Below are 24,982 nucleotides of genomic sequence, written 5' to 3'. Positions count from 1 at the left end.
GATGTCTCGGTTCAAGTGCAGAGGAAGGAAGTGCAAACGGTCGAATCGGCGGTGGATACGGGCAGTTAGCGGACCTCCTGGTAACACCGCAACTCCTTTGGCCGTGCGTTTGAATTTGCCTCGCTGCTGCTACTACTACAGGATTTGTTTGTATTGGGGTGGGGGGAGGGGCTCCTAACGTTCTGTGTTACAGGACCCCAGCAGTTGTGCCTAGCGCAGACGTCTCTGTTCAACTCCACGCAATTCCTTACTGGAACTCCACACAGCCTCGGTGCTACTCAACGCCATCAGGGAGTGTCAATGTCTCTCGCTACCCACAGCAGCATTCTTTATTATCAATGGCAATGAGCCGTGCTCTGTAGCCACGCGTGAGCATCATGGAGGTTGTGTTTTATTATTGTCAAGGCTGAGCGGGTGGTGGTGGTGGTGATGGGGAATCGGACACGCTGGCATCCGTTCCTGCCACCCCCAACTTTGAGAAAGATGTCTGGGCGAGTTCTCAACCCAGGTAACCGTGCGAGTCTCCGGCCCGATCCTCGGCCTTGCTCACCAAACGAGCGATTAGTTTTCGTAATTGGAAACGCGGGGAAAAGTTGCCAGGAGGACGTTGAAAGTTTTAATCGACGCAAAACTTGAAACCTTTATTTGCAAATGACCACAGCGTGAAGTTTATGTAACGTGACCTGAAGATTGAAATCAATGTTTTTTTACTGCTATTCTGAATATTTCCCTACGGCAGGAAAGGGCGTTGATGGTGACATTTCTAGCGAGCGGTGTGCAGTGTTGGCCATTGTGGCTCTGGGGTGGTGAGTGGGGGGAGGGGCTCCTAACGTTCTATGTTACAGGACCCCAGCAGTTGTGCCTAGCGCAGACGTCTCTGTTCAACTCCACGCAACTTCCTCAGTGCAACTCCACACGGCCTCAGTGCAACTTGACGTAACCTCAGAACAATTTCATTCAAGATTGCTACAACTCCTAGTAACTTCAGTGCAACTCCACGCGTTCTCTGTGCAACTCCCAAGCAACCTCGCAACATCGTACAAGGGGACAGCAAGAGGGAAGGAAGCGCAAATTGCTCCTCTATCATCGGCCATTCCAGGCAGTTAACGGGACCCGGTAACACCGTAAATACTTTGACATTCACATTTGCCTTGCTGCTGCTACTACTACAGGCCTTGTGTTTGTATCAGGGGGAGTGGGGGGGGGATCTCTAACGTTCTGTCTTCCAGAATCCTCTCCCTGGTCTACTCTGAACCATCTCTGCACAGCTCCAAACAAAGGAAGCTCCCAACAGGGCAGAGATTCCAGGCAGTTACAGGAAGGGGAGCCCCACCAGTCCTGCGTTATGACGTCTGTCTCGGTTTCAACTCGGGGGACACCCTTTGGTGTCGGTCGTGCACGGAACAGCGGAGGAGTGAAGGGCGTGAGGACGTCTGGGGCGTCGTCGGTCGAACCCAGGCAGTTTCCATGGAACCTGGTAACACAGCGACTCCTTTGTCACCCGTTCAAGTTTGTTAACGTTGCTACTGTGTTAGCATCGCTGCTGGGGGGTGGGTTAGTGGGGGGGGGTGTCCTAACGGTTTATCTTCCAGAATCCTCTCCCTGGTCTACTCTCGCTCAAACATCAAACATCTCGGTACAGCTCCAAACCAAGGAAGCCCCAACGGGGCAGAGATCCCAGGCAGTGACGGGATAGGGAGCCAGGTCTGTGTCTTTGATGTCTCGGTTCAAGTGCAGAGGAAGGAAGTGCAAACGGTCGAATCGGCGGTGGATACGGGCAGTTAACGGACCTCCTGGTAACACCGCAACTCCTTTGGCCATGCGTTTGAATTTGCCTCGCTGCTACTACTACAGGATTTGTTTGTATCGGGGAGGGGGGAGGGGCTCCTTAAGTTCTGTGTTACAGGACCCCAGCAGTTGTGCATAGCACAGACGTCTCTGTTCCAATCCAGGCAATTCCTTACTGGAACTCCACACAGCCTCGGTGCTACTCAACGCAACGTTGATGCAACGTCAACACCGTCCATCAGGGAGTGTCAATGTCTCTTGCTACCCACAGCAGCAACATTATTACTATGCAATGTTCATGAGCAGTACAGCTAGGTAGCCACGAGTGTGAACACGGAGGTTGTGTTTATCGTTGTCAAGGCTCAGCAGGTGGTGGTGGTGAATCGGAAACGCAAGCCGATGCACAGAGCAAGCAGCCGCACTGCTGTACAACACCAACCCAGCCCTGGGTGGAAGGCGGGAGAAGCCGTACGGCCTTTACCATCCACCAGGGAGTGTCAATGACTCTTGTACTTCCCACACGGCAACATTATTTATCAATGGCAGTGAGCCTTGGCTGTGTAGCCAACACGTGGACATACGGAGGTTGTGTTTATCATTGTCAAGGCTGAGCGGGTGATGGTGGCGATGGGCGGAATGGGAGAAACGCAACCCCCTATGCTGTTACAACCCAGTCCTGGACAGGAGAGGCCAGAGACGACCAACAGCGTCCATCAGGGAGTGTCAATGTCTCTCGCTACCCACAGCAGCAGCATTCTTTATTATCAATGACAATGAGCCGTGCTCTGTAGCCACGCGTGAGCATCACGGAGGTTGTGTTTTATTATTGTCAAGGCTGAGCGGGTGGTGGTGGTGATGGGGAATCGGACACGCTGGCATCCGTTCCTGCCACCCCCAACTTTGAGAAAGATGGCTGGGCGAGTTCTCAACCCAGGTAACTGTGCGAGTCTCCGGCCCGATCCTCGGCCTTGCTCACCAAACGAGCGATGTGGATTTCTACTTGAACACCAAAGGAACATTAAAGTCTCCCAAACACAGCTGTCGGCAGTGGCTGAGCTCGCTTGCCAACAAGGAGATTCAATTGATTTTGATACCGTTGAAGTGTTACGCGGAACTAATTATTACTTGCCGAGATAAGTTGGAGAATAATTTTGAATTGAGAAGAATTCAAATAAATTCAACCCGCTGTGATCGCAAAAGACTCGGCGCAGCCTGGAAGCGTCTTAAATCTCGACTTGAAACTTTCGTAACTGCAGGAATTATTATTCTTTGGGTCATTCGGTAAAGCCACGTGACTTTGCCGAAAGACCCAAATAATATGGAAGCGTATTATTAAGTAACATTCAACACACTTTGCAATTGCTTACAGGTCAGTGACATGCTAAGTTGCTGATTACTGATCTATTACTTGATTGCATTTACCCCCGCCTCTGATCACGAATCCTGATGGGGTTCAACAACGATGGCACGGTCATCCTTTCACTATTTAAGACCAGACGCAGGTGGACGGTTTCACTATTCTGGCAAATTTGCCCGAAGGTGCCGGATGTGATTTGCAGCGAAACGTCACGCTACCCAGATTTTGTAAATGTTGTGGATCCGCTCTTCAACACACCGGTGGGCTAAAGTGGTGAACTATTTTGTCTCTTGTCAACGTGACACATCTTTTTACTGATTGGCCGTGTCGGGTGGTGGAGGGTTTGCGACACATTTATAAATAACGCGATCTGACACACAAACGCCTTCACCGTGAATCATCGTGGTCGCGAAAGCGTGCGACGTGTTAGACCGAGTTTTGATGAATTTAACTTTTGGCGTTCATAATTGAACACGTGGGGAAAAGTTGTCGGCAGGACTTTGTGAAAGTTTTAATCGAGGCAAAACTTGAAACCTAATTAGCAAAGAACCAAAGCATGAAGTTTACGTCACGTGACCTGAAGATTGAAATCAATGTTTTCTTACGGCTATCCTGAATATTTCCCAAAGCCAGGAAAGGGCGTTGATGGTGACATTGCTAGCGAGCGGTGTGCAGTGTTGGCCATTGTGGCTCTGGGGTGGTGGGTGGGGGGAGGGGCTCCTAACGTTCTATGTTACAGGACCCCAGCAGTTGTGCCTAGCGCAGACGACTCTGTTCAACTCCAAGCAACTTCCTCAGTTGCAACTCACACGGCCTCAATGCAACTCCACACAACCGTGGTGCAACTCCACGTTACCTTGGTGCAACTCTACGTAACCTCAACAATTTCACGCAACCTTGCTCCAACTCCTCACAACTTCAGTGCAACTCCACACGTTCTCTGTGCAACTCCCAAGCAACCTCGCGACATCGTACAAGGGGACAGCAAGAGGGAAGGAAGCGCAAATTGCTCCTCTATCATCGGCCATTCCAGGCAGTTAACGGGACCCGGTAACACCGTAAATACTTTGACATTCACATTTGCCTTGCTGCTACTACTACTACTACAGGCCTTGTGTTTGTATCAGGGGGAGTGGGGGGGGGTCTCTAACGTTCTGTCTTCCAGAATCCTCTCCCTGGTCTACTCTCGCTCAAACATCTAACATCTCGGTACAGCTCCAAACCAAGGAAGCCCCAACGGGGCAGAGATCCCAGGCAGTGACGGGACAGGGAGCCAGGTCTGCGTCTTTGATGTCTCGGTTCAACTCCACGCGGCTTCGTGTTGTTGCAAGCGGAGTGGAGGGCGTGCAGATGTCTGGGGCTTCGTCGGGAGAATCCAGGCCGTTAACGGGACACCTGGTAAAGTTAAAACGCCGTTGCCATTCGCATTATCAACAACTACTTCAGGCTTTGCTTTCGTATCAGAGTTGGGGAGGGGGGGGTCGTCTTAACACCGTGTCTTCCAGAATCCGTCGCGTCTCCTGCGTCCTCGCGACGCCAGCAAAGAGGGGGAAGAGAGATCATCGGTGAATCCAGGCAGTGGCAAGAGCTAAAGTCTGACTTACACAGACGTCTCTCTCGCTTCGAGCTCCACGCAAACCCTCTCGTGCGTCCCGTAAAGGAAGTGCGGATGTCTGGGGCGTCGTCGGGAAAACCCAGGCAGTTAACGGACCTCCTGGTAACAGTGCAACTCCTTTGGCCGTGCGTTTGAATTTTCCTCGCTGATGCTACTACAGGATTTGTTTGTATCAGGGAGGGGGGAGGGGCTCCTAACGTTCTGTGTTACAGGACCCCAGCAGTTGTGCCTAGCGCAGACGTCTCTGTTCACCTCCACGCAATTCCTTACTGGAACTCCACAGCCTCGGTGCCACTCAACGCAACCTTGATGCAACGTCAACACCGTCCATCAGGGAGTGTCAATGTCTCTTGCTAACCACAGCGGCAACATTTTTACTATGCAATGGTCATGAACAGTGCTGCTAGGTAGCCTCGAGTGTGAACACGGAGGTTGTGTTTATCGTTGTCAAGGCTGAGCGGACGATGGTGGCGATGGGCGGAATGGGAGAAACGCCAACCCCCTACCGCTGTTACAACCCAGTCCTGTACAGGAGACACCAGAGACGACCAACAGCGTCCATCAGGGAGAGTCAATGTCTCTCGCTACCCACAGCAGCAGCATTCTTTATTATCAATGGCAATGAGCCGTGCTCTGTAGCCACGCGTGAAAATCATGAAGGTTGTGTTTTATTATTGTCAAGGCTGAGCGGGTGGTGGTGATGGGGAATCCGACACGCTGGCATCCGTTCCTGCCACCCCCATCTTTCAGAAAGATGTCTCTGGGCGAGTTCTCAACCCAGGTAACCGTGCGAGTCTCCGGCCCGATCCTCGGCCTTGCTCACCAATGGAGCGATTAGTTTTTGTAATTGGCCACGCGGGGAAAAGTTGTCAGGAGGACTTTGTGAAAGTTTTTAATGAGTCAATACTTGAAGCCTAGTTATAGAATAACCACAGCATGAAGTTTACGTAATGTGACCTGAAGATTGAAATCAATGTTTTCTTACGGCTATCCTGAATATTTCCCTAAGCCAGGAAAGGGTGTTGATGGTGACATTGCTAGCAAGCGGTGTGCAGTGTTGGCCATTGTGGCTCTGGGGTGGTGGGTGGGGGGAGGGGTTCCTAACGTTCTATGTTACAGGACCCCAGCAGTTGTGCCTAGCGCAGACGTCTCTGTTCAACTCCACGCAACTTCCTCAGTTGCAACTCCTCCACACAACCTCGCTGCAACTCCTCCACACAACCTCGGTGCAACTTTACGTAACCTCAGAACACCTTCACGCAACCTTGCTCCAACTCCTCGCAACTTCAGTGCAACTCCACACGTTCTCTGTGCAACTCCCAAGCAACCTCGCGACATCGTACAAGGGGACAGCAAGAGGGAAGGAAGTGCAAATTGCTCCTCTTTCATCGGCCATTCCAGGCAGTTAACGTGAACCGGTAACACCGTAAATACTTTGACATTCACATTTGCCTTGCTGCTACTACTACTACTACAGGCCTTGTGTTTGTATCAGGGGGAGTGGGGGGGGTCTCTAACGTTCTGTCTTCCAGAATCCTCTCCCTGGTCTACTCTCGCTCAAACATCTCGGTACAGCTCCAAACCAAGGAAGCCCCAGCGGGGCAGAGATCCCAGGCAGTGACGGGACAGGGAGCCAGGTCTGCGTCTTTGATGTCTCGGTTCAACTCCACGCGGCTTCGTGTTGATGCAAGCGGAGTGGAGGGCGTGCAGATGTCTGGGGCGTCGTCGGGAGAATCCAGGCCGTTAACGGGACACCTGGTAAAGTTAAAACGCCGTTGCCATTCGCATTATCAACGACTACTTCAGGCTTTGCGTTCGTATCGAGTTGGGAGGGGGGGGGGGTCTTAACGTTTTATTTTCCAGAATCCCTCGCTTCTGCGTCCTCGCAATGCCAGCAAAGAGGGGGAAGAGAGATCATCGGTGAATCCAGGCAGTGGCAAGAGCTCAAGTCTGATTTACACAGACGTCTCTCTCGCTTCGAGCTCCACGCAAACCCTCTCGTGCGTCCCGTGAAGGAAGTGCGGATGTCTGGGGCGTCGTCGGGAAAACCCAGGCAGTTAACGGACCTCCTGGTAAAACCGCAGCTCCTGGGCCATCCGTTGCTTTCAAGTTTGTTGACTGTGGCAGTTGGGGGAGGGGGGGTTCCTTTAACACTGCAACCTGCAGACTCCTCCACCCGTCTACTCGCTGAGGAGGAGGCCCAAGGTCTGCGTCCATCGGCGATTCCAGGCGGTTGTACCGGTACCTGGCGACACCACAAATACTTTGGCGTCTGTTTTAATTGGCCTAGCTCAGCGATGAGCACATTTATTGACTCGCAGGTCACAATGGGTTCTTGAATTTGACAGAGGGGCCAGGAACAGATGGATCGAGTGTTTGTGTTACCTAATATAAATGACGTGTTAAAGGCCTTTAACAGGTAGCAAAGCATTTATTTGCAAGGGCAATTTAACAAATTGCACGAACATGAACAATACAAAAACGTGTCGTAACGTGACTGATCAAACATCATGAAAACAGGGCCATCTAATGGGGAAATGGCGGCATTGCAGGAGAAAGGTAAAATTTTATTTAATAATATTTGGACAAGTTCGGCGCGACGGATTAAGAAGCCCAACGGGCCATACTTTGCCCATGTCTGGCCTAGCTACTACCAGAGTTCTGTTTGTATCGGGAGTAGGCGGGGGGGGTATTCTAACGTTCTGTCTTCCAGAATCCTCCCCGGGTCTACTCTCCTACTCGCTTTGAACATCATCTCAACATCTCGGTACAGCTCCAAACCAAGGAAGCCCCAACGGGGCAGAGATCCCAGGCAGTGACGGGACAGGGAGCCAGATCTGCGTCTTTGATCTCTCGGTTCAACTCCACGCGGCTTCGTGTTGCAAGCGGAGTGGAGGGAGTGCAGATGTCTGTGGCGTCAGGAGACTCCTTTGCCACCCGTTCAAGTTTGTTTTCGCTGCAGACGTTGCTACTGCGTTCGCATCGCATCTGGGGGTGGGTTAGGGTGGGTGTCCTAATGGTTTATCTTCCAGAATCCTCTCCCTGGTATACTCTTGCTCAAACATCAAACATCTCGGTACAGCTCCAAACCAAGGAAGCCCCAACGGGGCAGAGATCCCAGGCAGTGACGGGACAGGGAGCAAGGTCTGCAGCCTCCTACCGCTGTTACAACTCAGTCCTGGACAGGAGGGGCCAGAGAACGCCAACAACCGTCCATCAGGGAGTGTCAATGTCTCTTGCTACCCACAGCAGCAACATTATTACTATGAAATGGTCATGAGCAGCGCCGCTAGGCAGCCACGAATGTGAACACCAAGGTTGTGTTCATCGTTGTCAAGGCTGAGCGGGCGATGGTGGCGATGGGCGGAATGGGAGAAACGCAACCCCCTACCGCTGTTACAACCCAGTCCTGGACAGGAGACGCCAAAGACGACCAACAGCGTCCATCAGGGAGTGTCAATGTCTCTCGCTACCCACAGCAGCAGCATTCTTTATTATAAATGGCAATGAGCCGTGCTCTAGCCACGCGTGAGCATCATGGAGGTTGTGTTTATTATTGTCAAGGCTGAGCGGGTGGTGGTGATGGTGGTGCTGGGGAATCGGACACGCTGGCATCCGTTCCTGCCACCCCCAACTTTGAGAAAGATGTCTGGGCGAGTTCTCAACCCAGGTAACCGTGCGAGTCTCCGGCCCGATCCTCGGCCTTGCTCACCAATCGAGCGATTAGTTTTCGTAATTGGCCACGCAGGGAAAAGTTGTCAGGAGGACTTTGAAAGTTTTTAACCGGTCAATACTTGAAGCCTAATTATAGAATAACCACTGCATGAAGTTTACGTCACGTGACCTGAAGATTGAAATCAATGTTTTCTTACGGCTATCCTGAATATTTCCCTAAGCCAGGAAAGGGCGTTGATGGTGACATTGCTAGCGAGCGGTGTGCAGTGTTGGCCATTGTGGCTCTGGGGTGGTGGGTGGTGGGTGGGGGGAGGGGCTCCTAACGTTCTATGTTACAGGACCCCAGCAGTTGTGCCTAGTGCAGACGTCTCTGTTCAACTCCACGCAACTTCCTCAGTTGCAACTCCTCCACACAACCTCGCTGCAACTCCTCCACACAACCTCGGTGTAACTCCACGTTACTTCAGTGCAACTTGACGTAACCTCAGAACAATTTCATTCAACCTTGCTCCAACTCCTTGTAACTTCAGTGCAACTTCACGTGTTCTCTGCAACTCCCAAGCAACCTCGCGACATCGTACAAGGAGACAGCAAGAGGGAAGGAAGCACAAATTCCTCCTCTATCGGCCATTCCACGCAGTTAACGGGACCCGATAACACCGTAAATACTTTGACATTCACATTTGCCTTGCTGTGGCTACTACAGGCCTTGTGTTTGTATCAGGGGGAGTGGGGGGGGGTCTCTAACGTTCTGTCTTCCAGAATCCTCTCCCTGGTCTACTCTCGCTCAATCATCAAACATCTCGGTACAGCTCCAAACCAAGGAAGTCTCAACGGGGCAGAGATCCCAGGCAGTGACGGGACAGGGAGCCAGGTCTGCAGCCTCCTACCACTCTTACAACCCAGTCCTGGACAGGAAGGGCCAGAGGAACACCAACACCGTCCATCAGGGAGTGTCAATGTCTCTTGCTACCCACAGCAGCAACATTATTACTATGCAATGGTCATGAGCAGTGCTGCTAGGTAGCCACGAGTGTGAACACGGAGGTTGTGTTTATCATTTTCAAGGCTCAGCAGGTGGTGTTGGTGATTCGGAAATGCAAGCTGATGCACAGAGCAAGCAGCTGCACTGCTGTACAACACCAACCCAGCCCTGGGTGGAAGGCGGGAGAAGCCGTACGGCCTTTACCATCCACCAGGGAGTGTCAATGACTCTTGTACTTCCCACACGGCAACATTATTTATCAATAGTAATGAGCCTTGGCTGTGTAGCCCACACGTGGACATACGGAGGTCGTGTTTATCATTGTCAAGGCTGAGCTGATGATGGTGGCGATGGGCGGAATGGGAGAAACGCAACCTACCGCTGTTACAACCCAGTCCTGGACAGGAGAGGCCAGAGACGACCAACAGCGTCCATCAGGGAGTGTCAATGTCTCTTGCTACCCACAGCAGCAGCATTATTTATTATCAATGGCAATGAGCCGTGCTCTGTAGCCACGCGTGAGCATCATGGAGGTTGTGTTTTATTATTGTCAAGGCTGAGCGGTTGTTGGTGGCGATGGGGAATCGGACACGCTGGCATCCGTTCCTGCCACCCCCAACTTTGAGAAAGATGTCTGGGCGAGTTCTCAACCCAGGTAACCGTGCGAGTCTCCGGCCCGATCCTCGGCCTTGCTCACCAAACGAGCGATGTGGATGTCTTTGAGGATTGACGTTTTGGTTTTCGTCATTGGCCACGTGGGGAAAAGTTGTCGGCAGGACTTTGTGAAAGTTTTAATCGAGCCAATACTTGAAACCTTTATTTGAAAATGACCATAGCGTGAAGTTTCCGTAATGTGACCTGAAGATTGAAATCAATGTTTTCTTACGGCTATCCTGAATATTTCCCTAAGCCAGGAAAGGGTGTTGATGGTGACATTGCTAGCAAGCGGTGTGCAGTGTTGGCCATTGTGGCTCTGGGGTGGTGGGTGGGGGGAGGGGCTCCTAACGTTCTGTGTTACAGGACCCCAGCAGTTGTGCCTAGCGCAGACGTCTTTGTTCAACTCCACGCAACTTCCTCAGTTGCAACTCCACACGGCCTCAGTGCAACTCCTCCACACAACCTCGGTGCAACTCTACTTAACCTCAGAACACCTTCACGCAACCTTGCTCCAACTCCTCACAACTTCAGTGCAACTCCACGTTCTCTGTGCAACTCCCAAGCAACCTCGCGACATCGTACAAGGGGACAGCAAGAGGGAAGGAAGCGCAAATTGCTCCTCTATCATCGGCCATTCCAGGCAGTTAACGGGACCCGGTAACACCGTAAATACTTTGACATTCACATTTGCCTTGCTACTACTACTACTACAGGCCTTGTGTTTGTATCAGGGGGAGTGGGGGGGGGTCTCTAACGTTCTGTCTTCCTGAATCCTCTCCCTGGTCTACTCTCGCTCAAACATCAAACATCTCGGTACAGCTCCAAACCAAGGAAGCCCAAACGGGGCAGAGATCCCAGGCAGTGACGGGACAGGGAGCCAGGTCTGTGTCTTTGATGTCTCGGTTCAAGTGCAGAGGAAGGAAGTGCAAACGGTCGAATCGGCGGTGGATACAGGCAGTTAGCGGACCTCCTGGTAACACCGCAACTCCTTTGGCCGTGCGTTTGAATTTGCCTCGCTGCTACTACTACTACAGGATTTGTTTGTATCGGGGAGGGGGGGGGCTCCTAACGTTCTGTGTTACAGGACCCCAGCAGTTGTGCCTAGCGCAGACGTCTCTGTTCAACTCCACGCAATTCCTTACTGGAACTCCACACAGCCTCGGTGCTACTCAACGCAACCTTGATGCAACGTCAACACCGTCCATCAGGGAGTGTCAATGTCTCTTGCTACCCACAGCAACATTATTACTATGCAATGGTCATCAGCAGTGCTGCTAGGTAGCCACGAGTGTGAACACGAAGGTTGTGTTTATCGTTGTCAAGGCTCAGCAGGTGGTGGTGGTGGTGGTGAATCGGAAACGCAAGCTGATGCACAGAGCAAGCAGCTGCACTGCTGTACAAGACCAACCCAGACCTGGGTGGAAGGCGGGAGAAGCCGTACGGCCTTTACCATCCACCAGGGAGTGTCAATGACTCTTGTACTTCCCACACGGCAACATTATTTATCAATGGCAATGAGCCTTGGCTGTGTAGCCCACACGTTGACACACGGAGGTCGTATTTATCATTGTCAAGGCTGAGCTGGTGATGGTGGCGCTGGGCGGAATGGGAGAAACGCAACCCCCTACTGCTGTTACAACCCAGTCCTGGACAGGAGAAGCCAGAGACGACCAACGGCTTCCATCAGGGAGTGTCAATGTCTCTCGCTACCCACAGCAGCAGCATTATTTATTATCAATGGCAATGAGCCGTGCTCTGTAGCCACGCGTAAGCATCATTCAGGTTGTGTTTTATTATTGTCAAGGCTGAGCGGGTGGTGGTGGTGGTGATGGGGAATCGGACACGCTGGCATCCGTTCCTGCCACCCCCAACTTTGAGAAAGATGTCTGGGCGAGATCTCAACCCAGGTAACCGTGCGAGTCTCCGGCCCGATCCTCGGCCTTGCTCACCAATCGAGCGATTAGTTTTCATAATTGGCCACGCGGGGAAAAGTTGTCAGGAGGACTTTGAAAGTTTTTAACGAGTCAATACTTGAAGCCTAGTTATAGAATAACCACAGCATGAAGTTTACGTAATGTGACTTAAAGTTTGAAATCAATGTTTTCTTACGGCTATCCTGAATATTTCCCTTAGCCAGGAACGGGCGTTGATGGTGACATTGCTAGCAAGCGGTGTGCAGTGTTGGCCATTGTGGCTCTGGGGTGGTGGGTGGGGGGAGGGGCTCCTAACGTTCTATGTTACAGGACCCCAGCAGTTGTGCCTAGAGCAGACGTCTCTGTTCAACTCCACGCAACTTCCTCAGTGCAACTCCACGTTACCTCGGTGCAACTTTACGTAACCTCAACACCTTCACGCAACCTTGCTCCAACTCCTCGCAACTTCAGTGCAACTCCACACGGCCTCAGTTACAACTCCACACAACCTCAGTGCAACTCCTCCACACAACCTCGGTGCAACTCCACGTTACCTCGATGCAACTCCACGTAACCTCGGAACAATTTCATTCAACCTTGCTCCAACCCCTCGCAGCTCCAGTGCCATCCGTTGCTTTCAAGTTTGGGACTGGGACTTGGGGGAGGGTGGGGGGGGTCTCTAATTCGCTGTCTTCTAGAATTCCCATCCAGCGTCTCTTGACTCAAAACATTCCCGCCAGAGCTCCTCCAAGCAAGTCTCTCACGTGGTCACAGCCAAGTCCTGGACAGGGAGGCTTGAGAAAACCAACACCGTCAGGGAGTGTCAATGTCTGTTGCTACCCACAACAGCAACATTATTACTATGAAATGGTCATGAGCAGTGCTGCTAGGTAGCCACGAGTGTGAACACGGAGGTTGTGTTTATCATTGTCAAGGCTGAGCGGGTGATGGTGGTGGTGATGGGGAATCGGACACGCTGGCATCCGTTCCTGCCACCCCCAACTTTGAGAAAGATGTCTCTGGGCGAGTTCTCAACCCAGGTAACCGTGCGAGTCTCCGGCCCGATCCTCGGCCTTGCTCACCAAACGAGTGATTAGTTTTCGTAATTGGAAACGCGGGGAAAAGTTGTCAGGAGGACTTTGAAAGTTTTTAACGAGTCAAAACTTGAAGCCTAGTTAGAGAATAACCACAGCATGAAGTTTAGATCATGTGACCTGAAGATTGCAATCAATGTTTTCTTACGACTATCCTGCATATTTACCTAAGCCAGGAGTGGAGTCTGGGGCGAGGATCAGGAGTGGAGTGGAGTCTGGAGCGAGGATCAGAAGTGGAGTCTGGAGCGAGGATCTGGAGTGAGGATCAGGAGTGGAGTCTGAAGTGAGGATCAGGAGTGGAGTCTGGAGCGAGGATCAGGAGTGGAGTGGAGTCTGTAGCGAGGATCAGGAGTGGAGTGGAGTCTGGAGCGAGGATAAGGAGTGGAGTCTGGAGCGAGGATCAGGAGTGGAGTGGAGTCTGGAGTGAGGATCAGGAGTGGAGTCTGGAGGGAGGATCAGGAGTGGAGTGGAGCGAGGATCAGGAGTGGAGTCTGGAGCGAGGATCTGGAGCGAGGATCAGGAGTGGAGTCTGGAGCGAGGATCAGGAGTGGAGTGGAGCGAGGATCAGGAGTGGAGTGGAGCGAGGATCAGGAGTGGAGTGGAGTCTGGAGTGAGGATCAGGAGTGGAGTCTGGAGCGAGGATCAGGATTGGAGTGGAGTCTGGAGCGAGGAACAGGAGTGGAGTCTGGAGCGAGGAACAGGAGTGGAGTCTGGAGCGAGGATCAGGAGTGGAGTCTGGAGCGAGGATCAGGAGTGGAGTCTGGAGCGAGGATCAGGAGTGGAGTCTGGAGCGAGGATCAGGAGTGGAGTCTGGAGCGAGGATCAGGAGTGGAGTCTGGAGCGAGGATCAGGAGTGGAGTCTGGAGCGAGGATCAGGAGTGGAGTCTGGAGCGAGGATCAGGAGTGGAGTCTGGAGCGAGGATCAGGAGTGGAGTCTGGAGCGAGGATCAGGAGTGGAGTCTGGAGCGAGGAACAGGAGTGGAGTCTGGAGCGAGGAACAGGAGTGGAGTCTGGAGCGAGGATCAGGAGTGGAGTCTGGAGCGAGGATCAGGAGTGGAGTCTGGAGCGAGGATCAGGAGTGGAGTCTGGAGCGAGGATCAGGAGTGGAGTCTGGAGCGAGGATCAGGAGTGGAGTCTGGAGCGAGGATCAGGAGTGGAGTCTGGAGCGAGGATCAGGAGTGGAGTCTGGAGCGAGGATCAGGAGTGGAGTCTGGAGCGAGGATCAGGAGTGGAGTCTGGAGCGAGGATCAGGAGTGGAGTCTGGAGCGAGGATCAGGAGTGGAGTCTGGAGCGAGGATCAGGAGTGGAGTCTGGAGCGAGGATCAGGAGTGGAGTCTGGAGCGAGGATCAGGAGTGGAGTCTGGAGTGAGGATCTGGAGCGAGGATCAGGAGTGGAGTCTGGAGCAGGGATCCGGAGTGGAGTCTTGAGCTAGGGTCAGGAGTGGAGTCTGGAGTCTGGAGCGAGGATCTGGAGTGGAGTGGAGTCTGGAACGAGGATCCGGAGTGGAGTCTTGAGCGAGGATCAGGAGTGGCGTGGAGTCTGGAGCGAGGATCAGGAGTGGAGTGGAGTCTGGAGCGAGGATCAGGAGTGGAGTGGAGTCTGGAGCGAGGATCCGGAGTGGAGTCTGGCGCGAGGATCAGGAGTGGAGTGGAGTCTGGAGCAAGGATCAGGAGTGGAGTCTGGAGCGAGGATCAGGAGTGGAGTCTGGAGCGAGGATCAGGAGTGGAGTCTGGAGCGAGGATCAGGAGTGGAGTCTGGAGCGAGGATCTGGAGCGAGGATCAGGAGTATAGTCTGGAGCAGGGATCCGGAGTGGAGTCTGGTGCGAGGATCAGGAGTGGAGTCTGGAGCAGGGATCCGGAGTGTAGTCTTGAGCTAGGGTCAGGAGTGGAGTCTGGAGCGAGGGTCAGGAGTGGAGTCTGGAGCGAGGATCTGGAGTGGAGTCTGGAGCGAGGATCAGGAGTGGAGTTTGGAGCGAGGATCAGGAGTGGAGTTTGGAGCGAGGATCAGGAGTGGAGTCTGGAGCAAGGATCAGGAGTGGAGTCTGGAGCGAGGATCAGGAGTGGAGTTTGGAGCGAGGATCAGGAGTGGAGTCTGGAGCAAGGATCAGGAGTGGAGTCTGGAGCGAGGATCAGGAGTGGAGTCTGGAGCGAGGATCAGGAGTGGAGTCTGGAGCGAGCATCAGGAGTGGAGTCTGGAGCGAGCATCAGGAGTGGAGTCTGGAGCGAGGATCAGGAGTGGAGTTTGGAGCGAGGATCAGGAGTGGAGTTTGGAGCGAGGATCAGGAGTGGAGTCTGGAGCAAGGATCTGGAGTGGAGTATGGAGCGAGGATCAGCAGGAGTGGAGTCTGGATCAAAGTGCCAGCAGCCCCGAATCATCAACGACTACTTCAGGCTTTGCGTTCGTATCGTAGTTTGGGGTGGGGGGGGTTCCTAACGTTTCACGAGCGATGTACATAACAGGAGTTGGTTTTTGTGCGTGTGCTAGAACCAGTGACGAATTGGCACGTTTTGTTCACGCGACAAACCTTACCCCAATTGGCCGTGTCGGGTGGTGGCGGGTTTTAACGACACATTTAATACAAATTTCGATTTAAAGCTTTTGCGACTGCAAGGATTCATCATCTTTGGTTCTTTCGGTAAAGTCACCACGTAGAATGAGAATAAAATAATAAAATAAGACGATAAAATTATCACGACGTTTCGGACGACAATTCTGTTCTTTCCCCTGAAGAAGGCTACTTGTGTTGTAGCCGTAACGTCGTGAGAATTTTACTGTCCTATTTTATTTTATTATTTTACTCTCATTCTACGCGACTTGACCGAAACATTTAATATATTTGCTCGATCAAACCCAAAAACAACTCTTATGAGACCTCCTTTGCCAGTAACAAGATATAGGAATAGGTTTTACCCCTTTAACTGGCACACAAAAACTGACACCTTTATTCAAGGCATCATGGTTGCAATAACCACAACACAAGCATTCAAAACGCAATAAAAAAGACAACTCTGATAATAATATGCACTGTCCTTGAATTTGATTGGTCCACACCCGAGAGACAGCTTTTCTTAGAGCCTAGTCTCCGTTGGTGTTGGACCAGAAGACGCCAAAAGGCGTACTGTTTTTGAGTTGTACGCCTTTTGGCGTCTTCTGGTCCAACACCAATGGAGACTAGGCTCTAAGAAAAGCTGTCTCGGGTGTGGAACAATCAAATTCAAGGACAGTGCATATTATTATTATCAGAGTTGTCTTTTTTTGATTGCGTTTTGACTGCTTGTGTTGTGGTTATTGCAAACATGATGCCTTGAATAAAGGTGCCAGTTAAAAGGGTAACACCTATTCCAACAACAACTCTGTTCCGCTTTTACAAACGGTTGCGTTGCTACTAGAATTCGTGTTCTCACGTCGGGAGTTGTGGGCTGGGTATGAGGAAGGGGGAGGGGTTGTTGTGTTCACGCCGCCTCCTACAGACTCCCTCGCGTCTCCTGCGTGCTCGCAACAACAAGAACAGCAGCAGCAGCAGCAAAGAGAGGGGTCGTGGGCGAAACCCAGGTGTTCCCAGCAGGAGCACCGAGTTTGATGATTTACACAGACGGTCGCTCTCGTTCGAACTGCGCGCAAACCCTCCGTGTGTGTGTGTGTCACTGTGTGTGTGTGTCACTGTGTGTGTGTGTGTGTCACTGTGTGTGTGTGTCACTGTGTGTGTGTGTCACTGTGTGTGTGTCCGTCGTGCGGCGATGTCTGGGCGTCGTCGTCGGAGAATCCGGGGCCGGTGTCTGGGGCACCCGGTAAAAACCGAATAAATCCTCTGGCACGAATCCAACGCTTCTTTTACAAACGTCGCGTTTTTATCCGTGATTTGTGTTCGGAGGTGCTGGGCTGGGGGGCAGGTGGGGGGGGGTGTTGTGTTAACGCCGTGTCTTGCAGACTCCCTCGCGTCTCCTGCGTGCTCGCAACAACAGCAGCAGCAGCAAAGGGGGAGAGAGAGATCATCGGTGAACCCAGGGCGGTTACAGGAGCCCCGAGTCTGCCTCACGCAGATGTCTCTTGGGTTGGAACCCCAGCGGGGCAGAGATCCCAGGCAGTGACGGGACAGGGAGCCAGGTCTGCGTCTTTGATGTCTCGGTTCAAGTGCAGAGGAAGGAAGTGCAAACGGTCGAATCGGCGGTGGATACGGGCAGTTAGCGGACCTGGTAACACCGCAACTCCTTTGGCCGTGCGTTTGAATTTGCCTCGCTGCTACTACTACTACAGGATTTGTTTGTATCGGGGAGGGGGGAGGGGCTCCTAACGTTCTGTGTTACAGGACCCCAGCAGTTGTGCCTAGCGCAGACGTCTCTGTTCAACTCCACGCAATTCCTTACTGGAACTCCACACAGCCTCGGTGCCACTCAACGCAACCTTGATGCAACGTCAACACCGTCCATCAGGGAGTGTCAATGTCTCTTGCTACCCACAGCGGCAACATTATTACTATTCAGTGGTCATGAGCAGTGCTGCTAGGTAGCCACGAGTGTGAACACGGAGGTTGTGTTTTATTATTGTCAAGGCTGAGCGGTTGTTGGTGGCGATGGGGAATCGGACACGATGGCATCCGTTCCTGCCACCCCCAACTTTGAAAAAGATGTCTGGGCGAGTTCTCAACCCAGGTAACCGTGCGAGTCTCCGGCCCGATCCTCGGCCTTGCTCACCAAACGAGCGATTAGTTTTCGTAACTGAAACGCGGGGAACAGTTGTCAGGAGGACGTTGAAAGTTTTAATCGACGCAAAAATTGAAACCTTAATTTGCAAATGACCACAGCGTGAAGTTTACGTAATGTGACCTGAAGATTGAAATCAATGTTTTCTTACGGCTATCCTGAATATTTCCCTAAGCCAGGAAAGGGCGTTGATGGTGACATTGCTAGCGAGCGGTGTGCAGTGTTGGCCATTGTGGCTCTGGTGGGTGGGGGGAGGGGCTCCTAACGTTCTATGTTACAGGACCCCATCAGTTGTGCCTAGCGCAGACGTCTCTGTTCAACTCCACGCAACTTCCTCAGTTGCAACTCCACACGGCCTCAGTGCAACTCCTCCACACAACCTCGGTGCAACTCTACTTAACCTCAGAACACCTTCACGCAACCTTGCTCCAACTCCTCACAACTTCAGTGCAACTCCACGTTCTCTGTGCAACTCCCAAGCAACCTCGCGACATCGTACAAGGGGACAGCAAGAGGGAAGGAAGCGCAAATTGCTCCTCTATCATCGGCCATTCCAGGCAGTTAACGGGACCCGGTAACACCGTAAATACTTTGACATTCACATTTGCCTTGCTACTACTACTACTACAGGCCTTGTGTTTGTATCAGGGGGAGTGGGGGGGGGTCTCTAACGTTCTGTCTTCCTGAATCCTCTCCCTGGTCTACTCTCGCTCAAACATCAAACATCTCGGTACAGCTCCAAACCAAGGAAGCCCAAACGGGGCAGAGATCCCAGGCAGTGACGGGACAGGGAGCCAGGTCTGTGTCTTTGATGTCTCGGTTCAAGTGCAGAGGAAGGAAGTGCAAACGGTCGAATCGGCGGTGGATACGGGCAGTTAGCGGACCTCCTGGTAACACCGCAACTCCTTTGGCCGTGCGTTTGAATTTGCCTCGCTGCTACTACTACTACAGGATTTGTTTGTATCGGGGAGGGGGGGGGGCTCCTAACGTTCTGTGTTACAGGACCCCAGCAGTTGTGCCTAGCGCAGACGTCTCTGTTCAACTCCACGCAATTCCTTACTGGAACTCCACACAGCCTCGGTGCTACTCAACGCAACCTTGATGCAACGTCAACACCGTCCATCAGGGAGTGTCAATGTCTCTTGCTACCCACAGCAACATTATTACTATGCAATGGTCATCAGCAGTGCTGCTAGGTAGCCACGAGTGTGAACACGAAGGTTGTGTTTATCGTTGTCAAGGCTCAGCAGGTGGTGGTGGTGGTGGTGAATCGGAAACGCAAGCTGATGCACAGAGCAAGCAGCCGCACTGCTGTACAACACCAACCCAGACCTGGGTGGAAGGCGGGAGAAGCCGTACGGCCTTTACCATCCACCAGGGAGTGTCAATGACTCTTGTACTTCCCACACGGCAACATTATTTATCAATGGCAGTGAGCCTTGGCTGTGTAGCCCACACGTTGACACACGGAGGTCGTATTTATCATTGTCAAGGCTGAGCGGGTGATGGTGGCGCTGGGCGGAATGGGAGAAACGCAACCTACCGCTGTTACAACCCAGTCCTGGACAGGAGAGGCCAGAGACGACCAACGGCTTCCATCAGGGAGTGTCAATGTCTCTCGCTACCCACAGCAGCAGCATTATTTATTATCAATGGCAATGAGCCGTGCTCTGTAGCCACGCGTAAGCATCATGGAGGTTGTGTTTTATTATTGTCAAGGCTGAGCGGGTGGTGGTGGTGGTGGTGATGGGGAATCGGACACGCTGGCATCCGTTCCTGCCACCCCCAACTTTGAGAAAGATGTCTGGGCGAGATCTCAACCCAGGTAACCGTGCGAGTCTCCGGCCCGATCCTCGGCCTTGCTCACCAATCGAGCGATTAGTTTTCATAATTGGCCACGCGGGGAAAAGTTGTCAGGAGGACTTTGAAAGTTTTTAACGAGTCAATACTTGAAGCCTAGTTATAGAATAACCACAGCATGAAGTTTACGTAATGTGACTTAAAGTTTGAAATCAATGTTTTCTTACGGCTATCCTGAATATTTCCCTTAGCCAGGAACGGGCGTTGATGGTGACATTGCTAGCAAGCGGTGTGCAGTGTTGGCCATTGTGGCTCTGGGGTGGTGGGTGGGGGGAGGGGCTCCTAACGTTCTATGTTACAGGACCCCAGCAGTTGTGCCTAGAGCAGACGTCTCTGTTCAACTCCACGCAACTTCCTCAGTGCAACTCCACACGGCCTCAGTTACAACTCCACACAACCTCAGTGCAACTCCTCCACACAACCTCGGTGCAACTCCACGTTACCTCGATGCAACTCCACGTAACCTCGGAACAATTTCATTCAACCTTGCTCCAACCCCTCGCAGCTCCAGTGCCATCCGTTGCTTTCAAGTTTGGGACTGGGACTTGGGGGAGGGTGGGGGGGGTCTCTAATTCGCTGTCTTCTAGAATTCCCATCCAGCGTCTCTTGACTCAAAACATTCCCGCCAGAGCTCCTCCAAGCAAGTCTCTCACGTGGTCACAGCCAAGTCCTGGACAGGGAGGCTTGAGAAAACCAACACCGTCAGGGAGTGTCAATGTCTGTTGCTACCCACAACAGCAACATTATTACTATGAAATGGTCATGAGCAGTGCTGCTAGGTAGCCACGAGTGTGAACACGGAGGTTGTGTTTATCATTGTCAAGGCTGAGCGGGTGGTGGTGATGGGGAATCGGACACGCTGGCATCCGTTCCTGCCACCCCCAACTTTGAGAAAGATGTCTGGGCGAGTTCTCAACCAGGTAACCGTGAGAGTCTCCGGCCCGATCCTCGGCCTTGCTCACCAAACGAGCGATTAGTTTTCGTAATTGGAAACGCAGGGAAATGTTGTCAGGAGGACTTTGTGAAAGTTTTAATCGAGGCAAAACTTGAAACCTTTATTTGCAAATAACCACAGCATGAAGTTTACGTAATGTGACCTGAAGATTGAAATCAATGTTTTCTTACGGCTATCCTGAATATTTCCCTAAGGCAGCAAAGGGCGTTGATGGTGACATTGCTAGCAAGCGGTGTGCAGTGTTGGCCATTGTGGCTCTGGGGTGGTGGGAGGGGCTCCTAACGTTCTATGTTACAGGACCCCAGCAGTTGTGCCTAGTGCAGACGTCTTTGTTCAACTCCACGCAACTTCCTCAGTTGCAACTCACACGGCCTCAGTGCAACTCTTCCATACAACCTCGCTGCAACTCCTCCACACAACCTCCGTGCAACTCCACGTAACCTCAGAACAATTTCATTCAACCTTGCTCCAACTCCTCGCAACTTCAGTGCAACTCCACACGTTCTCTGTGCAACTCCCAAGCAACCTCGCGACATCGTACAAGGGGACAGCAAGAGGGAAGGAAGCGCAAATTGCTCCTCTATCATCGGCCATTCCAGGCAGTTAACGGGACCCGGTAACACCGTAAATACTTTGACATTCACATTTGCCTTACTGCTACTACTGGCCTTGTGTTTGTATCAGGGGGAGTGGGGGGGGGTCTCTAACGTTCTGTCTTCCAGAATCCTCTCCCTGGTCTACTCTCGCTCAAACATCAAACATCTCGGTACAGCTCCAAACCAAGGAAGCCCCAACGGGGCAGAGATCCCAGGCAGTGACGGACAGGGAGCCAGGTTCAAGTGCAGAGGAAGAAAGTGCAAGTGGTTGAATTGGCGGTGGATACGGGCAGTTAGCGGACCTCCTGGTAACACCGCAACTCCTTTGGCCGTGCGTTTGAATTTGCCTCGCTGCTACTACTACAGGATTTGTTTGTATCGGGGTGGGGGGAGGGGCTCCTAACGTTGTGTTACAGGACCCTAGCAGTTGTGCCTAGCGCAGACGTCTCTGTTCAACTTCACGCAACTTCTTACTGGAACTCCACACAGCCTCGGTGCCACTCAACGCAACCTTGATGCAACTCCAACACCGTCCATCAGGGAGTGTCAATGTCTCTTGCTACCCACAGCAACAACATTATTACTATGCAATGGTCATGAGCAGTGCTGCTAGGTAGCCACGAGTGTGAACACGGAGGTTGTGTTTATCGTTGTCAAGGCTGAGCGGGTGATGGTGGCGATGGGTGGAATGGGAGAAACGCAACCCCCTACCGCTGTTACAACCCAGTCCTGGACAGGAGAGGCCAGAGACGACCAACAGCGCCCATCAGGGAGTGTCAATGTCTCTCGCTACCCACAGCAGCAGCATTCTTTATTATCAATGGCAATGAGCCGTGCTCTGTAGCCACGCGTGAGCATCACGGAGGTTGTGTTTTATTATTGTCAAGGCTGAGCGGGTGGTGGTGGTGGTGATGGGGAATCGGACTCGCTGGCATCCGTTCCTGCCACCCCCAACTTTGAGAAAGATGTCTCTGGGTGAGTTCTCAACCCAGGTAACCGTGCGAGTCTCCGGCCCGATCCTCGGCCTTGCTCACCAAACGAGCGATGTGGATGTCTATTTGAAGTTTGACCTTTTGATTTTCGTGATTGGCCTCGCGGGGAAAAGTTGTCGGTAGGACTTTGTGAAAGTTTTAATCGAGGCAAAAACTTGAAACCTTTATTTGCAAATGACCACAGCATGAAGTTTATGTAATGTGACCTGAAGATTGAAATCAATGTTTTCTTATGACTCTCCTGAATATTTCCCTAAGCCAGGAAAGGGCGTTGATGGTGACATTGCTAGCGAGCGGTGTGCAGTGTTGGCCATTGTGGCTCTGGGGTGGTGGGTGGGGGGAGGGGCTCCTAACGTTCTGTGTTACAGGACCCCAGCAGTTGTGCCTAGCGCAGACGTCTCTGTTCAACTCCACGCAACTTCCTCAGTGCAACTCCACGTTACCTCGCTGCAACTTTACGTAACCCCAGAACACCTTCACGCAACCTTGCTCCAACTCCTCGCAACTTCAGTGCAACTCCACACGTTCTCTGTTCACCTCCCAAGCAACCTCGCGACATCGTACAAGGGGACAGCAAGAGGGAAGGAAGCGCAAATTGCTCCTCTATCATCGGCCATTCCAGGCAGTTAACGGGACCCGGTAACACCGTAAATACTTTGACATTCACATTTGCCTTGTTGCTACTACTGCTACAGGCCTTGTGTTTGTATCAGGGGGAGTGGGGGGGGGGGGGTCTCTAACGTTCTGTCTTCCTGAATCCTCTCCCTGGTCTACTCTCGCTCAATCATCAAACATCTCGGTACAGCTCCAAACCAAGGAAGCCCCAACAGGGCAGAGATCCCAGGCAGTGACTGGACAGGGAGCCAGGTCTGCGTCTTTGATGTCTCGGTTCAACTCCACGCGGCTTCGTGTTGTTGCAAGCGGAGTGGAGGGCGTGCAGATGTCTGGGGCGTCGTCGGGAGAATCCAGGCCGTTAACGGGACACCTGGTAAAGTTAAAACGCCGTTGCCATTCGCATTATCAATGACTACTTCAGGCTTTGCTTTCATATCGGAGTTGGGGAGGGGGGGGTCGTCTTAACACCGTGTCTTCCAGAATCCCTCGCGTCTCCTGCGTCCTCGCGACGCCAGCAAAGAGGGGGAAGAGAGATCATCGGTGAATCCAGGCATTGGCAAGAGCTCAAGTCTGATTTACACAGACGTCTCTCTCGCTTCGAGCTCCACACAAACCCTCTCGTGCGTCCCGTAAAGGAAGTGCGGATGTCTGGGGCGTCGTCGGGAAAACCCAGGCAGTTAACGGACCTCCTGGTAACAGTGCAACTCCTTTGGCCGTGCGTTTGAATTTTCCTCGCTGATGCTACTACAGGATTTGTTTGTATCAGGGAGGGGGGAGGGGCTCCTAACGTTCTGTGTTACAGGACCCCAGCAGTTGTGCCTAGCGCAGACGTCTCTGTTCACGTCCACGCAATTCCTTACTGGAACTCCACACAGCCTCGGTGCTACTCAACGCAACCTTGATGCAACGTCAACACCGTCCATCAGGGAGTGTCAATGTCTCTTGCTAACCACAGCGGCAACATTTTTACTATGCAATGGTCATGAACAGTGCTGCTAGGTAGCCACGAGTGTGAACACGGAGGTTGTGTTTATCGTTGTCAAGGCTGAGCGGACGATGGTGGCGATGGGCGGAATGGGAGAAACGCCAACCCCCTACCGCTGTTACAACCCAGTCCTGTACAGGAGACGCCAGAGACGACCAACAGCGTCCATCAGGGAGTGTCAATGTCTCTCGCTACCCACAGCAGCAGCATTCTTTATTATCAATGGCAATGAGCCGTGCTCTGTAGCCACGCGTGAAAATCATGAAGGTTGTGTTTTATTATTGTCAAGGCTGAGCGGGTGGTGGTGGTGATGGGGAATCCGACACGCTGGCATCCGTTCCTGCCACCCCCATCTTTCAGAAAGATGTCTCTGGGCGAGTTCTCAACCCAGGTAACCGTGCGAGTCTCCGGCCCGATCCTCGGCCTTGCTCACCAATGGAGCGATTAGTTTTTGTAATTGGCCACGCGGGGAAAAGTTGTCAGGAGGACTTTGTGAAAGTTTTTAATGAGTCAATACTTGAAGCCTAGTTATAGAATAACCACAGCATGAAGTTTACGTAATGTGACCTGAAGATTGAAATCAATGTTTTCTTACGGCTATCCTGAATATTTCCCTAAGCCAGGAGAAAGGGTGTTGATGGTGACATTGCTAGCAAGCGGTGTGCAGTGTTGGCCATTGTGGCTCTGGGGTGGTGGGGGGAGGGGTTCCTAACGTTCTATGTTACAGGACCCCAGCAGTTGTGCCTAGCGCAGACGTCTCTGTTCAACTCCACGCAACTTCCTCAGTTGCAACTCCTCCACACAACCTCGCTGCAACTCCTCCACACAACCTCGGTGCAACTTTACGTAACCTCAGAACACCTTCACGCAACCTTGCTCCAACTCCTCGCAACTTCAGTGCAACTCCACACGTTCTCTGTGCAAATCCCAAGCAACCTCGCGACATCGTACAAGGGGACAGCAAGAGGGAAGGAAGCGCAAATTGCTCCTCTTTCATCGGCCATTCCAGGCAGTTAACGTGAACCGGTAACACCGTAAATACTTTGACATTCACATTTGCCTTGCTGTGGCTACTACTACAGGCCTTGTGTTTGTATCAGGGGGAGTGGGGGGGGTCTCTAACGTTCTGTCTTCCAGAATCCTCTCCCTGGTCTACTCTCGCTCAAACATCTCGGTACAGCTCCAAACCAAGG

At 52.3% G+C, this 24,982-nt stretch overlaps 1 protein-coding gene across 1 annotated transcript in view; it reads left to right on the top strand.

The window, feature by feature from the left end:
• The window catches only part of LOC116958472 (uncharacterized), a 91,194-nt gene that overhangs the window by 30,973 nt on the left and 35,239 nt on the right, over positions 1–24,982 (top strand). The gene's annotated exons all lie outside the window — the stretch shown is intronic.

This window comes from Petromyzon marinus (assembly GCF_048934315.1).
Source record: "Petromyzon marinus isolate PM22_M1 ecotype Great Lakes invasive population chromosome 78 unlocalized genomic scaffold, UKy_Petmar_22M1.pri1.0 chr78_unloc.3, whole genome shotgun sequence".
Classification (NCBI taxonomy): domain Eukaryota; kingdom Metazoa; phylum Chordata; class Hyperoartia; order Petromyzontiformes; family Petromyzontidae; genus Petromyzon; species Petromyzon marinus.
The sequence above is the reverse complement of the archived record's forward strand: the minus strand, read 5'-3'. Positions and strand labels throughout refer to the sequence as shown.